The following is a 12,605-nucleotide window of genomic DNA, read 5'->3' as shown; positions in this document are numbered from 1 at the left end:
AGTGCCTACCACATTTTTCAAACTGCCCTTACATAAGAAAAAATTTCAAATGTATGAAATGCAGATACCTACATTCCAGAAGGTGCCTGACCTTCCTGTCTCTAGAATAAACAATAACAATAAACAGATGTAGCTCCTACTGGTAGACAAGAACTGCAGTTATTGAACCAAAATTCACTCATTTGCAGTCAGCTAAAACTATACTAAATCTAAAGCCAGGAATTTTCCAGTATTTGTGAGTCTTTCATTCTTTAACTTCTTTATTCTTATGAAAAAGTAGCTTGTAATTGTAAAATCATGTTGCTATTTGAGGATGATGGAAGTAATTTCCCAATCAGGCTGTAATGGATTCATCTCACTTTACTGTTATAGCATTTGAATGTTTTTTTTTTTTTTTTTTTTTTTTTTTTAAATGTTACATGATACAGCATCAATTATTTCTTCCTTCATCTTCTACCTTGGTGTCCAGTGGAGTCCTTGTACAGCTCACACATCATCTATCCATACGGTTGTGCACTTATGCTAGAAATGGTGGTGCAGTGGGTGATAAGAATTTAACTACTGTGAGCAACACATTCCAGTATAACTACTAAATCAGAGGGGGGAAAAAAAAAATGGGCAAAAGCTGTTATCACTCATCTCGGTCCTTTGGTAGCTGTATGACACCTCACCTGTATTCAAGTGAATTCCAAGACACTGTGCTTTCCTTTTCCACAAGAAAAAATAATTTTAATATTACTGTAAAATATGTTAAACTACTATATATTTTAACTCAGTAGATTATTTGAAAGGAAACTACTGATTCATATTATGCATTTTGATCCCTCTTCGCTTTTTAATTTCAGCTTAAAGTTACTGGATTTTGATTTAATGTAACTTTGAATAGCATATTAATAATAAAACTTTAGTCATGAATCCTCCATTGCACTGTATCTGCTATTGTCAATGTAGACCAAATTCTGGCATCGTTATCTCTCCTATATACCCCAAATCTCATCCCACTACACTTTTTTTAATTCACTTTCATAAATTGTGTGTACAAAATGCAGACATCAAATTCAGTCCCATGTGGTGAAGAACCTAATTCTGTCTTCCAGGAGATAGGACTTCAGTGTGGCACTGACTTAATCCAGTAAAAATAAAATAAGTCTTGGAGTGGCTTTATCTGAGCAAATGTATCAGCACTAGCTACCTTTGACTCCCATTATGGTCACTCTAAGAGGTCTGATTAATTTGACTGATTTTAGATGTCTACTTCAGGATGAGATAAATAGCACCCTTTCTAAAAAGGCTTACTTTCTTCCACCAAGCATGTAAATAGTGACCAATTCCACTACAGACATTGGAGATTTCTAATCTTTAGCAAGATGAGTGTCTCAAAGTAGTGTTCTGTCTTCTGTCTTTGTATTACAGAAGACATTTAATAATAGCCATTATAAAGAGTATGATCATCACCAAACTGAACCACCATTTACTTAGTTTTACTTTTTAATTTTTTATTTATTTTATTTTTTGTTATACTTCTAAATCCTGGGAAGTCTTCTGACTCCATTCTATGTTCTGTAAAAAAGCAATAACAACACGTTCATCACTGAAGTACAAATGATGATATATTTCGATAATTACCTTAGCTTTAAATGGTTGTGATTAACAATTTTAATAATAAAGACATTTTTTTCTAGGACTTGACAAAGATACTGAAGATTTTTTGGCTGTTTGCAGAATAGTTGGGAAATGAGAGGAAATGACAGCTCCCTGAGCTGAGAGCTAGCCAGAGGGCTTACTGGCAGCAGGATCCATCACCTGCTCTTCCCACCCACGTGGGGACTTTGGAGGGACAACAGGCACAAGCTGAACATGCAGACTTCTGATATAAGGAAAATATTTTCACATATTGGAACAGGTTGCCCTGAAAATTTGTGAAACATCCAACCTTGGAGACATTTAGAACTCCACTGAACAAGATCCTGATCAAAGTGTGGGGTGAAGAGGGGAGCTAGAGTAGAGGACCTCCAGAGATGCCTTTCGACCTAGACAGTTCTGCGCTATGTTGCTGTACTGATCAGTCATACTGTGGAATGACAACTTGACTATAAAAAGAAAGCTCAAAAACATCCCATACTACACTTCCTTAATGAAATAATTTGCCAGATAAGCCTAAGTTCTGACTTATGTTGGCACATGAAAGTACATTAAATGTATCAAAACTGGTAATAACTTCACAATGGTTTATCTGCAAAATGGTAGAATTTTGGTACCATTACTGATTCACAATGGAAATGGAAAGCATAGCCAAACACTCTTCATCTGTCTTACTGAAGACGAAGAGTTTAATCCTTACTATTATTAGTAAGACTACCAAAACCAACCAACCAAACAAACAAAAAACTTGACATGAGTCTAGTCTGCACAACATTTTCCCATACCTTGGCATATTTTAATAGAATTTGTGAAATTTAAATCTCACACTATTCCAAAGAGTATTAAAAAAAAAAAAAAAGATGACTTTTCTATTACTCACAGTTACTATTCTGCAGTTTCCTATAAATTCATTTTCAACAGTAAGAAATTTTTAATTATGTAACAAAGCACAGAGGCTTTAGAAGAAATAGCATCTGATGGACAGACTCTTAGTGCAGTCAATGAAATTTCCATACACAGGGCTTCGACTACATTAAATGCACTCAAAAAAAATAAGGCTCGTGCTGAGTTTCTATTTGATAATACAATTTTTTAAACCTCTATCTTCAGAAAAATAAATACACTGTTTAGTCAAGAACTACACTGTTTTTCATATTTTACTTAGAACCATTAAAAGCAATCAGATTTTTAACATGAAAAATTAAAAGATGTGTAAGTGTATGCAGCATAGGAGTCTATACCAATTTATAGTAAAAGGGTGAGTGGTCTTCCTTCTAGTGCAATTCAACCTCAGTGGTTTAGCAGAAGAATTTTTTCTATATGGTAACTTTGGATAGTACAAGCTGGATCCCTTTAATGAGAACAAAATATAATGCACTGGTATACATCTGCAAAAAATTAGCTCCTACAATTTCTGCTGTCCCCAAAATAAATAAACAAATAAACAAACAAATAAACATGCTCTATTTGCATCTTTTGTATTTGTGACTTCTTTAAGGAATATGATTTATAACTGATTTCTGATTCTTTACTTACTCCCGTTGACATTTTTCTGTAGTTCTGTAGTAGTATTTTCATTATGTTTACTTACAGTAAAAGGTTTCCTGTTATTTTAAGCTTTCTTGTTTCTGTATGAAAGAGCTATTCAAACTGTTCAGACTGAAAAAATGACTCTTCAGAAAGAGAAAGTGCTGTCAAATATACTTCAGAAATAAAAATAAAGGACATTGCTCTCTCTATATTTCTCTCAGCTTCCATAAAAATCTATTGGACAACAAACAGTAAGCACCAAGAATGTCATCAGAATTGCACAGAAGGAAAAAAAGTAAGAGTTCTGCTCTGAAAATTTTAAAACTCAAGGCCTTGATGCTCTAAAATACTTCTACATATTCTTAATTTTTGGTACTGTGCCTGGTTCCAATGATACTCAGTAGCTTGAGGCACTACATGCCAAAATAATAGCCTTATTTTGGAAAGACCACGGATACGCTTTCATATAGATTGCATGATTCCTCTCTTATATGTAAATAAATATATATATATTTATTATATATATATATATATTATATATATATATATATATATATATATATATATATATATTTACATATATTTTTTTTTTTCCGTAAAAAAACATGAACCAGAGAAGTGAATCTCAGGAAATAGTCTATATTTTCTTATCTATTCTGGAATCATGTAACCCTTACTTTGTTGATGTAAACTGGCACAGATCATTAAACTAGTAGAGCTCACAATCTTCACCCAACAACCTTTTTATGTATTAGATGTAAACTATTATGCTATTTTAATGCTATTTTTATTTCCATCAATCCAATTCAGAATAGACTGGGATTTTTTCAATCATCAAGTCAAAACAATACACCTTTCCAATTTACTGTGAAAAATTACAGAGTTGATTTCAAAGTAGAATTCAAGTAATGAAATTTATTCTAAATACTCTTCATTAAGCTTGATCAAATAATGATTGCAACATCCACCTGCAAATATTCAGTTTATTACAGTGATGTATTAGAAGCTGAAATACATCATTAGTATTTTCTGAACCTCTTACTAGACATCTTTAAAGATATCTATCATTGGCAATCTGTAGAACACAGCATGAGAATAAAGATTACTAACAAGGAAAAAGTGCACCAGAGTACATTAAATGATGTTTTAGATACTAATGTAGCAACAGACAATAAAAATAAATAAATATAATTTCTCTGTGATGATTCATCACTGAAAGTATGTGTATGTATATGCTAGCTATGTGGGCAATCCTGTAATAATCCTGTTGGCTTTGGTGGCATAGAGCTATTTGAGTGAAGACAGTATATAGATGTTCATGAAACCATGTCTCACTTTCTTAGCTCTTTTGCTGCAGATTTCTCATATTCATTTACATTTTTAAAATAAATACTTTACTATATGAAGTATCAGGCTTCACTGACTCAATAGGTTTCAAAAAACTTCAATAGGTTTCAATATGTCTTTAACTTACAAAAATATTCTCACCATCTTCAATGGACAGTCAATTAAAAATGTAGTGGGCAGACCCAGTGAGGTGCTGAGGCTTCCTTTGATTCTTTGGAAAGGAAGGGAGTTATAATAATTATTTTGGAATTTGCCATTTTGCATGCAACAAAAAGGCATAAGAATTTTTATAACTGATAAAACAGAATCAATAAACTTAATAAATTATCTTTGGTGACTTTGGGATTTGATGCATTTGCCTATAATTTTTCCTTCCCCAAGGAATCAGCACATGATGATCTAAAATGTCATGAAAACTAAAAATGAGAATTTACTCAAAATTTCAATTCAGGTTCTCATGCTATTATTCCGAATAGTTCAACACTTAGATTTCTTAGGTAGAATACAACATCTAAAAACGTCTGGGATGAGTTTGTTGATTTAATTGAAAAAAAATATGCAAACAATTAAAATTTACACCTTGAAGGAACTGCTTTGTGGATACACATATATATTTTTCTGATAAAAACAGCCAGAGGTCATGGCCTGATGCTGAGCGATGACAGGAAACTACATCTGCTATGCCTAAGATGATTAAAGTGAGAGTGCCTTAGCACCTGGAGAAGAAAGAGAAAAACAAATAAAGAAACAAACATAAAAACCTCTCTGGCTATATGTTCCCTCTCTATCTTTTTTTACTTGCCTTTGATCTTCCCACTATTGTCCCTTCCATGCATCTTTCTTCACCTTTAGCATAGGTAACTGTGTTACCTATCTGCAATATTTTTCTCACTTATTGTGATCTTGCTCACATTTGACACTTAAATATCTGTTTTCTGGGCCCTTTTGCATTATTTTTTCTTCCTTCTCCTGAACCTTTAGCCTCCATTGATTCTCCTCACTTAAAAAAAATAAAAAATTGTGCATATAGATATTCATACAAATATGTATGCATATACACACCACTAGTGCATGTGTGTGCGTGTTTATAGATATACACATTTATAATTTTATATCTATATCTATATATATATAAAACATATATTTGTTTTCCTTGGCTTAGAAGTTTTTTATTTTATTTCCCTGGAGCCTTTTGTTTTCTCTCTGTCTCCCTAAACACCATCTGCCCAAGGAATTTGATTGAACATATGATCCTAGAGCCTGGGACTGCTCTTGTACCTTTACTGCTCTTTTACATCTCCCAGATTCAATAGAAATATTTTCATTTGCAATGACACTAGTCAGATCATAACCCTAACAAAAGAAACACTGATATATTAATTCATCCTGTTTGAAGCTGCTCTACTTGTGTATTCATGGGAGGGCAGATGCATCTCTAGTGTAGAAAGGCAGGAGTTAGCTGTTCCAATGAATATTCAAGTATTTTATATAAAAGCAGAAAATTTTCAACAGGAGAAGCAGAGGTTATATCCAACAAGTTACATAGCATAGGGAGGAATGAGCACTAGCTCTAATCTACCATCATCAATAATTTGTATTTTCCTGCTGTGTTTTTGGCAACAGCCAGGCATATATCGGGACCAACCATGGCATGGATTATTCCCAACAGGCCTCACCATCTCTGGTTGCCTCCCTCCTACACCATCCTTACACAGTCCCAGAAAGCTCTGTCATTTCAAACATCTCTACATGTTCTTGTGTTACATGACACCATAAGGTATGCAATGCATACCTTAACTTTTATGACAGAAAAACACTAACAGTCTTCACATTATATAAGGTACTTTGAAATGAGCTTCTGGAAGACGAGGTGGCTTGGTTTGAATCCAAACTTTGAATCAGGCAAAAGGACAGGAACGTGTCTTGAATCAAAGTGTTTAGGGGTACAGCATAATGCAGCGGAGAAAAAAATTATTTTCAGAAAGTTTCATTAGGCTTCCACCTTATGGAAGTGTCAAGACAGTAGTAAAAGACACTAAGTAGTACTGTATAATTATTCTACTTTCTGAAAGTGGAAAACACCAGAAAATGATTGTCAAATGATCATATAGCTTTTTGTTTGTTCGCTTGTTTATTTTTTTAACAAGTAGCCTCCAATTACCCATTAGAAACATTTTTTTTTCCTTCCTCCATTTAAAGCCAGCCAGCACTGGATTAAAAAGAAAGCAAAAAACAGACTGTGTCAAACACACAGAAATCAAGTAACTGAGTTTCATAAAAGTGATTCAATGTTCCTCATTTTTAAATAATTTAAATTTTACTTTAGAAAGAGGTCTACATGCAGTATGTTAATACATTATTTTTAAACCCCAAAAGCAAAAATTTTTATTTCAGCTAACCAAGGAAATTCAAGATGACAAAATAGAGAACTGCATGTATATTCAATAATTTGCTCCACTATGTCATAAAGTGGGAAGTTAGAGAGTAGAAGGATATTTTCCTTAAGGCAATCACTTAGTGTTTTGACATTTCCAAAGCGGGACACTTAACAGCAAGTAATATCGCAGAAAATATTCTCAAAGAATAATAATCAAAGCAGAGGGAAAATGAGGTGAAGTGTGAAGTTCCCAATGCCATGATTTGTTTAATTACATGTTTTATGAGGCCTTTTTTCCTGCTCTGTCAGGCTGTGTAATTTGTTCACTAGATTTTACATATCAAACTAAGTTGACATGTTAGTTTGGCCTCCACAGCTTTCCTCTGAGAATGTGTAACTTTGCTGTGTTCCTGTCAACTCTGAAATATAAACTGAGCAAGGAAGAATAGGAAGAAACCCATGAGGGGAAAGAAACATGAAGGAAAGATGGAAGGGGAAGGCAAGAAATTAGGGAGACCCAGGAAGAAGGGGGAAGAGTTAAGTTAGATACAGGTAAAGAGACCAAGACCATTTGCAGAGGATGCCAGAAAATTTTCTCCTAAGTCCCTGACTAATGAGCACTTATTGCTGTGCTTCAGATTTCATCCTGGAAGCTTACAAATGTTGGGGAATAGTAAGAATTTTGCACCAGCAGATACTAATAGTTTAGTGCGACATTCCACCCCAGCATCCACGCACCAAAGCTTCCTCTCCGATCGATCAGATGGATGGACATACACTCACAGTGAGGACAGATGGATGAACTTAACACTTATAGTGAGTACCTCTGGTACAATCAGCAGTTCATGCAGTAACACTTACAACATGGTACTGATGGCTAACACTTCATCTTCAGAGGACAGGATTAAAGCACAATGGAAGAAAGGTATGGTAAACTGCAAAGTGACTAGATAGGGCGAGAAGTTACAATTCACACCTAGCATGTACTACTGAAAGTAGGACACAACGCTGTTCTTAGAAGCCATGTAAAAAGCCACCAAAGACAAAGAACATTGAAAAACCACGAGCAAAGCAAATATTCAAAGTGAGGACAACCACACTTCCTATTGTGTCACAAGAATGTTGAATTTCACAGATGAAAGCTTCTTTTACATACAGATCTTGGACCATGAGGCAGCATCTGCAAATTTGCAGGGTACTCCATAAGAATTTAACATTCTTTCATCTGTGAAATTATGAACAACGTGCAGTATAATTTCTAACAATATCCCTTATGAGATCCTTGAATAATTCAAGTAGGAAGGTTCCAAGAACCTAGTTTACCGAGGTCTTAATGAACTGTATGCTTGAGAATTTTGAACATAAATAGCAAAGATTAGACTAGAGAAAAAGCTAAATGGGGACATATCCATATTCATTTGCAGAAGGAAGGAATGTGTAAGTACTCAAAGTCATGATTTTTTCCACTTTCATGGATATAGCCAAAATTCTAATAAAATTTTCTTCTTGTCTTATTTTTTAGGTTTATAGTTGTGTTTTGTCTGACCTGAACTGTTTTTACCTTCTGTTACTTCCTCGTTTCAGTTTGAACTCCCAAACTGAATATTTGTTCCTTCCAATCAGTTATTAATATAAATCCAAGTAGTATCAGAGATTCACCAAGTACCCATAATTTTAATTTTGCCACATCATAATGTGTGTCTGGTTGGGTACAGATGCCAATCTTAATCCTTTTCTGTCTCTCTCCACACTGTATCTTAAATATACAGTCAGGTCTACCATACATATTTGTCATTAAAATCAGAGTTCTCCAGCAAAAATATCCGTCTCTGACTGCAGAGTGACTGTTTGAAAGCCGGGCTCCTCCTTCCATGCACTATTTCATACCACATGCCTCCTTTAAAGATGTCCAACCTCATCATTTGCTTTCAGGTATTTTTGCTTCCAACAGAAATTTCCCTTATCTTGTTTCTGGAAAACAGACATTTTATGGGTAGGTATCTGTTATAACCAGATTTTCATAATGGCCAAGTGCCCAGTGCAGAATGGCAATGCCACGGATTTTGCTTTCTGGGGGATTTAATTCTCATTAACTTTTGCATGATCTTGGACGCATTTCCTGTAATCTAAGGCATTGGCTGAATTTGTAACTAATAAGCGCTCTGGTAATACATCTTTCTGAGCACAAAAAAAATGAGAATCTAATAAGGCGAAGGAGAGTTACATGTATTGTGGAAAGCAAGATTAGTACTGCTTATTTGTTCACAGCAGCCTTGAAGATTAAGAGGAAAAACCAGCTACAGGCAGTAGAGGGTACAGGTTGCTCAATTTACCTTAGCTCCCTGATAAGACAAGAAAAGCATGGGGGAAAAAAAAAAACAAACAACAACAACTGAGCAAGATACATTCTGACAGGACACCAATTACCAGAAATAACTTAATAGCATCTAAACACAAATTCAATACTGTGTAGGGAGATTTTTATTTTTAATTTTTTTTTGTGGTGGTGTTTGGAAGGAATGCAAAGAGGAGGGAGAACAAACAAGATGCATGTAAATATGATAAAAATGTTGATAAAATCTTAAGTAGATCACAACTGCATCTAACAAGCAGATATACATGTGTATATATATACATATATATTTAAACATGCTATGTGCCAGAATAAAAGCTACTATACATACAGAAAAGTTTATGCAGACACTTCTAGTATGGGAAAACAATTGTGAAGAATATATTGAAACAAGAAATCACATTAGCAGCATGATGCCAGTTGCTTAGAGATCTGCAGTTAGTTTCATTCTGTTAAGACAAACAAGGTTTTCATATCTACAAGAATGAGACTGATTGTGATGATAAACGTTTAAAGACTTCCTGCAAACTCCTCAATGTAAATATTACTGAAAAACCACATCATTGCATAATTTGTGTAATGTTACAAATTTGTGTAATGAGACAAATGTTCACAGGCACACAGTGAGGACCAGGTGCAACTACTAAGACATTTGGGATGAGAACATAACCTAAACTACTGCATTTTCTTTTATATTTCATTGCTTATGACTCATTGCACATTTAACTCCTGCTGGCATAACAGTCTCTCTCTCACATTTTCCATTATAAATACTACCTCTTTAAGGGGTTCATATATTCATTCAAGGATGAAGTATTTTCATGAAACATTCTTCATTTAAGAAAACTGATTCAGTAAGCAAAGGTCCTCTGAAGCCTACGCTAGCTCAAGGTAGAGCCTTAAATACTGTAGATCTTTCTCAGATACTCAGATATCCTTTTTATTTTACTTGTCAGCTTTGTTATATCTTCCCCAAAGCCCAAATTCTTATTGTCTCTGTCTACATATATTCTATGAGAAAGTAATAAAGTATCGGCTTTCCTTTTTATCTATTGTTTGTCACCTTAACTAAAACAGTTGCAGACTACTACCAACCACTAGAGCTTATAATTGGGAAGGTAAAACAAAACAATCAACAGCTTGAACTCAAGAGGTGCTAACATTTACCATTCATTACAAAACGAAGTTGTACATATTAATAACTTCTTTTTATTACAAGTTGGCCTTTTTATCAAAATGTCTTCAGTGTCTATTGAAGAAAAGGAAAGTTTAGTAGGAAAAGCCTTTACATAAATATTGGCATTGCAGTCTGCAAATATCACATGGAAATTTAACAGGTAGATAAAAGCCTCTGCTTCCCAGAAAAGGAAACAAAAAAAAAGTTTAAAAATCTTCTTAATTTCAAGATTAAAGGTCAAAAATAATTACTTGAGATTATCTACAAATGGATAATCTAGAGATGGATTCATCTGAAATTCTACAAGGAGACAATTTGCAGAGAAGTAGTTATATATTAATCTATCCCTCCAGGCATGAATCCTTTAATTTATTAATTAATTTCCATGAAAGAGAAAAATAACATAGGGGCAGAAGGGTTTATTGTTGTTGCTTTTGGTTTTGTTTGACAACAGCACTGGGGTAACGTGCTGTACTAGTAAAACGAGTAAATGTTCCTTGTAATGAACATGGTATGTGATTCAGGATGGTACATGAATGGATTACTAAATCCATCTCACTAAAATTAAAAAGTAACACATCAGCTGAAAATATTTAAAAAAAACATAATGGCATTATTTTTAGCTCATACCTTTGTCATGAATAAATACGAATAAAAATTACTGGGGAAAAATAATAATAATAATAAACTATCCCATCGGCATCTGTGTTTTGAGTAACACCACAAAAGAAAGATACTTTTGAGAACAGTATCACAGTAATGTTCTGTGTGAATTTCAGAAGTACAGAGACGTCAGCTAAATCTTCGTTTAACTGTAGGGAAATAATTTGAGTTTCTGTATCTAAAGCATCTTCCTGTAGTTTTATTTATTTATTTTTATATTTAGGGGAAACAATAAATTGACATTATTAAGACCTAAAATAGATAAGTAATGGCATAGATCCATTAACTGAATTATTTAAAATTCAGCCAGACAAATGTACATATTGATTATATAAGGTAGACAACACTTCTGCTATATGCTGCTAGCACAAAATATATTTTCCCCCACTTGGAATGTGATACTGAATAAAACCAGTGCTATGCAAAAATAAAACGTCAGTGTCTGCCAAACCATATACTTTTTAAGAAGCTGAACTAGCACTTTGCTTCTTTTTTTTTTTTCGTGAGAATGCTTATCTTTAGCATATTAATTATGCTCTGAAATCTGAAAATTTGAGCTCCATGGCTCTTAAGTACTTAAAATAAACTATATTTCTGTAGATTTAAATTCAGTATTCTTAGATGGTCATTATAAATCAATGACACAAAAGTACCAATATGATATATTTTCTTCTCTTGTCTTCCAGACAATTAATGCATTGGAGACATATTTCTGTTCTTGACAGGGACAAGTATTAGTATAGTCTTGAATAAGTTACTGCTAATATTGTGCCAAACAATAAAATTTTATCAAGTTTAGCAAAATTGGGTAGGTTAGGAAATGCATCCTTCATGTCAGTGTTCACAGATAATCATTCTCGGTAATTGAAAGGGATAAATCTGTTCAATCACAGCTACACTGAGAATTTTACTTATGTCCCCAAAAAGAATCTCCAGGATCAAAGAACTAACACATAATTACTGTTGATGTTATCCATTAGGATTCTTAGGCAGAATTAATGTGTTAATATTGTAGTTAACACAATGGACTCCAGTTCTGATACACACTATCAGGTTATATAAACAATGCCCACCTTTAAATAATCACCATGCTGATATTTTAGCTGTGTACTTTGATTCTGCAAGATGGCTTATGCTGCAATAGCGAGTCCTGTGGGGGCTGCCTCTCCTGCTTAGCAGTTTTCCCAGTTTCTCCCTTTTGTGAACACAAGATTTGAGGCAAATCATATCACTTTGTTTGTAAAACAGACATATTTAGTATTTTTACTAAAGCAAGGACTGATTTTTAAGACATTCAGACAAAAACAGCATATATGTGTGTGTTCATGCAGTTTCAAATATACTATCCATATGCACGAACACACAGAATCTCTTTAATGAAATCCTGGACCAAAGATAATCCCACATATCAGTTATAACAATACAGTTGATGCACAACCCAACAGAAGTACAGCATCAGCTTGTATGTGTAATTTAACAAAGCATTTGCATATTTTATCTCTAAGTTGTTTTATTTT

At 33.8% G+C, this 12,605-nt stretch overlaps 1 protein-coding gene and 1 long non-coding RNA gene across 10 annotated transcripts in view; both read right to left on the bottom strand.

Annotated features, from left to right (window-relative positions):
• PCLO (piccolo presynaptic cytomatrix protein) overlaps positions 1-12,605 on the bottom strand; it is a 372,356-nt gene that overhangs the window by 263,209 nt on the left and 96,542 nt on the right. The gene's annotated exons all lie outside the window — the stretch shown is intronic.
• Positions 1,517-12,605, bottom strand: part of LOC121065484 — a 58,776-nt gene continuing 47,687 nt past the window's right edge. Inside the window, exon 2 of the long non-coding RNA XR_005817105.1 lies at positions 1,517-1,560. This is a non-coding gene — a long non-coding RNA (uncharacterized LOC121065484). The remainder of the gene's footprint in view (positions 1,561-12,605) is intronic.

The sequence above is a fragment of the Cygnus olor genome, chromosome 1 (assembly GCF_009769625.2).
Source record: "Cygnus olor isolate bCygOlo1 chromosome 1, bCygOlo1.pri.v2, whole genome shotgun sequence".
NCBI lineage: Eukaryota > Metazoa > Chordata > Aves > Anseriformes > Anatidae > Cygnus > Cygnus olor.
This window is presented reverse-complemented; position numbering and strand designations above follow the sequence as displayed.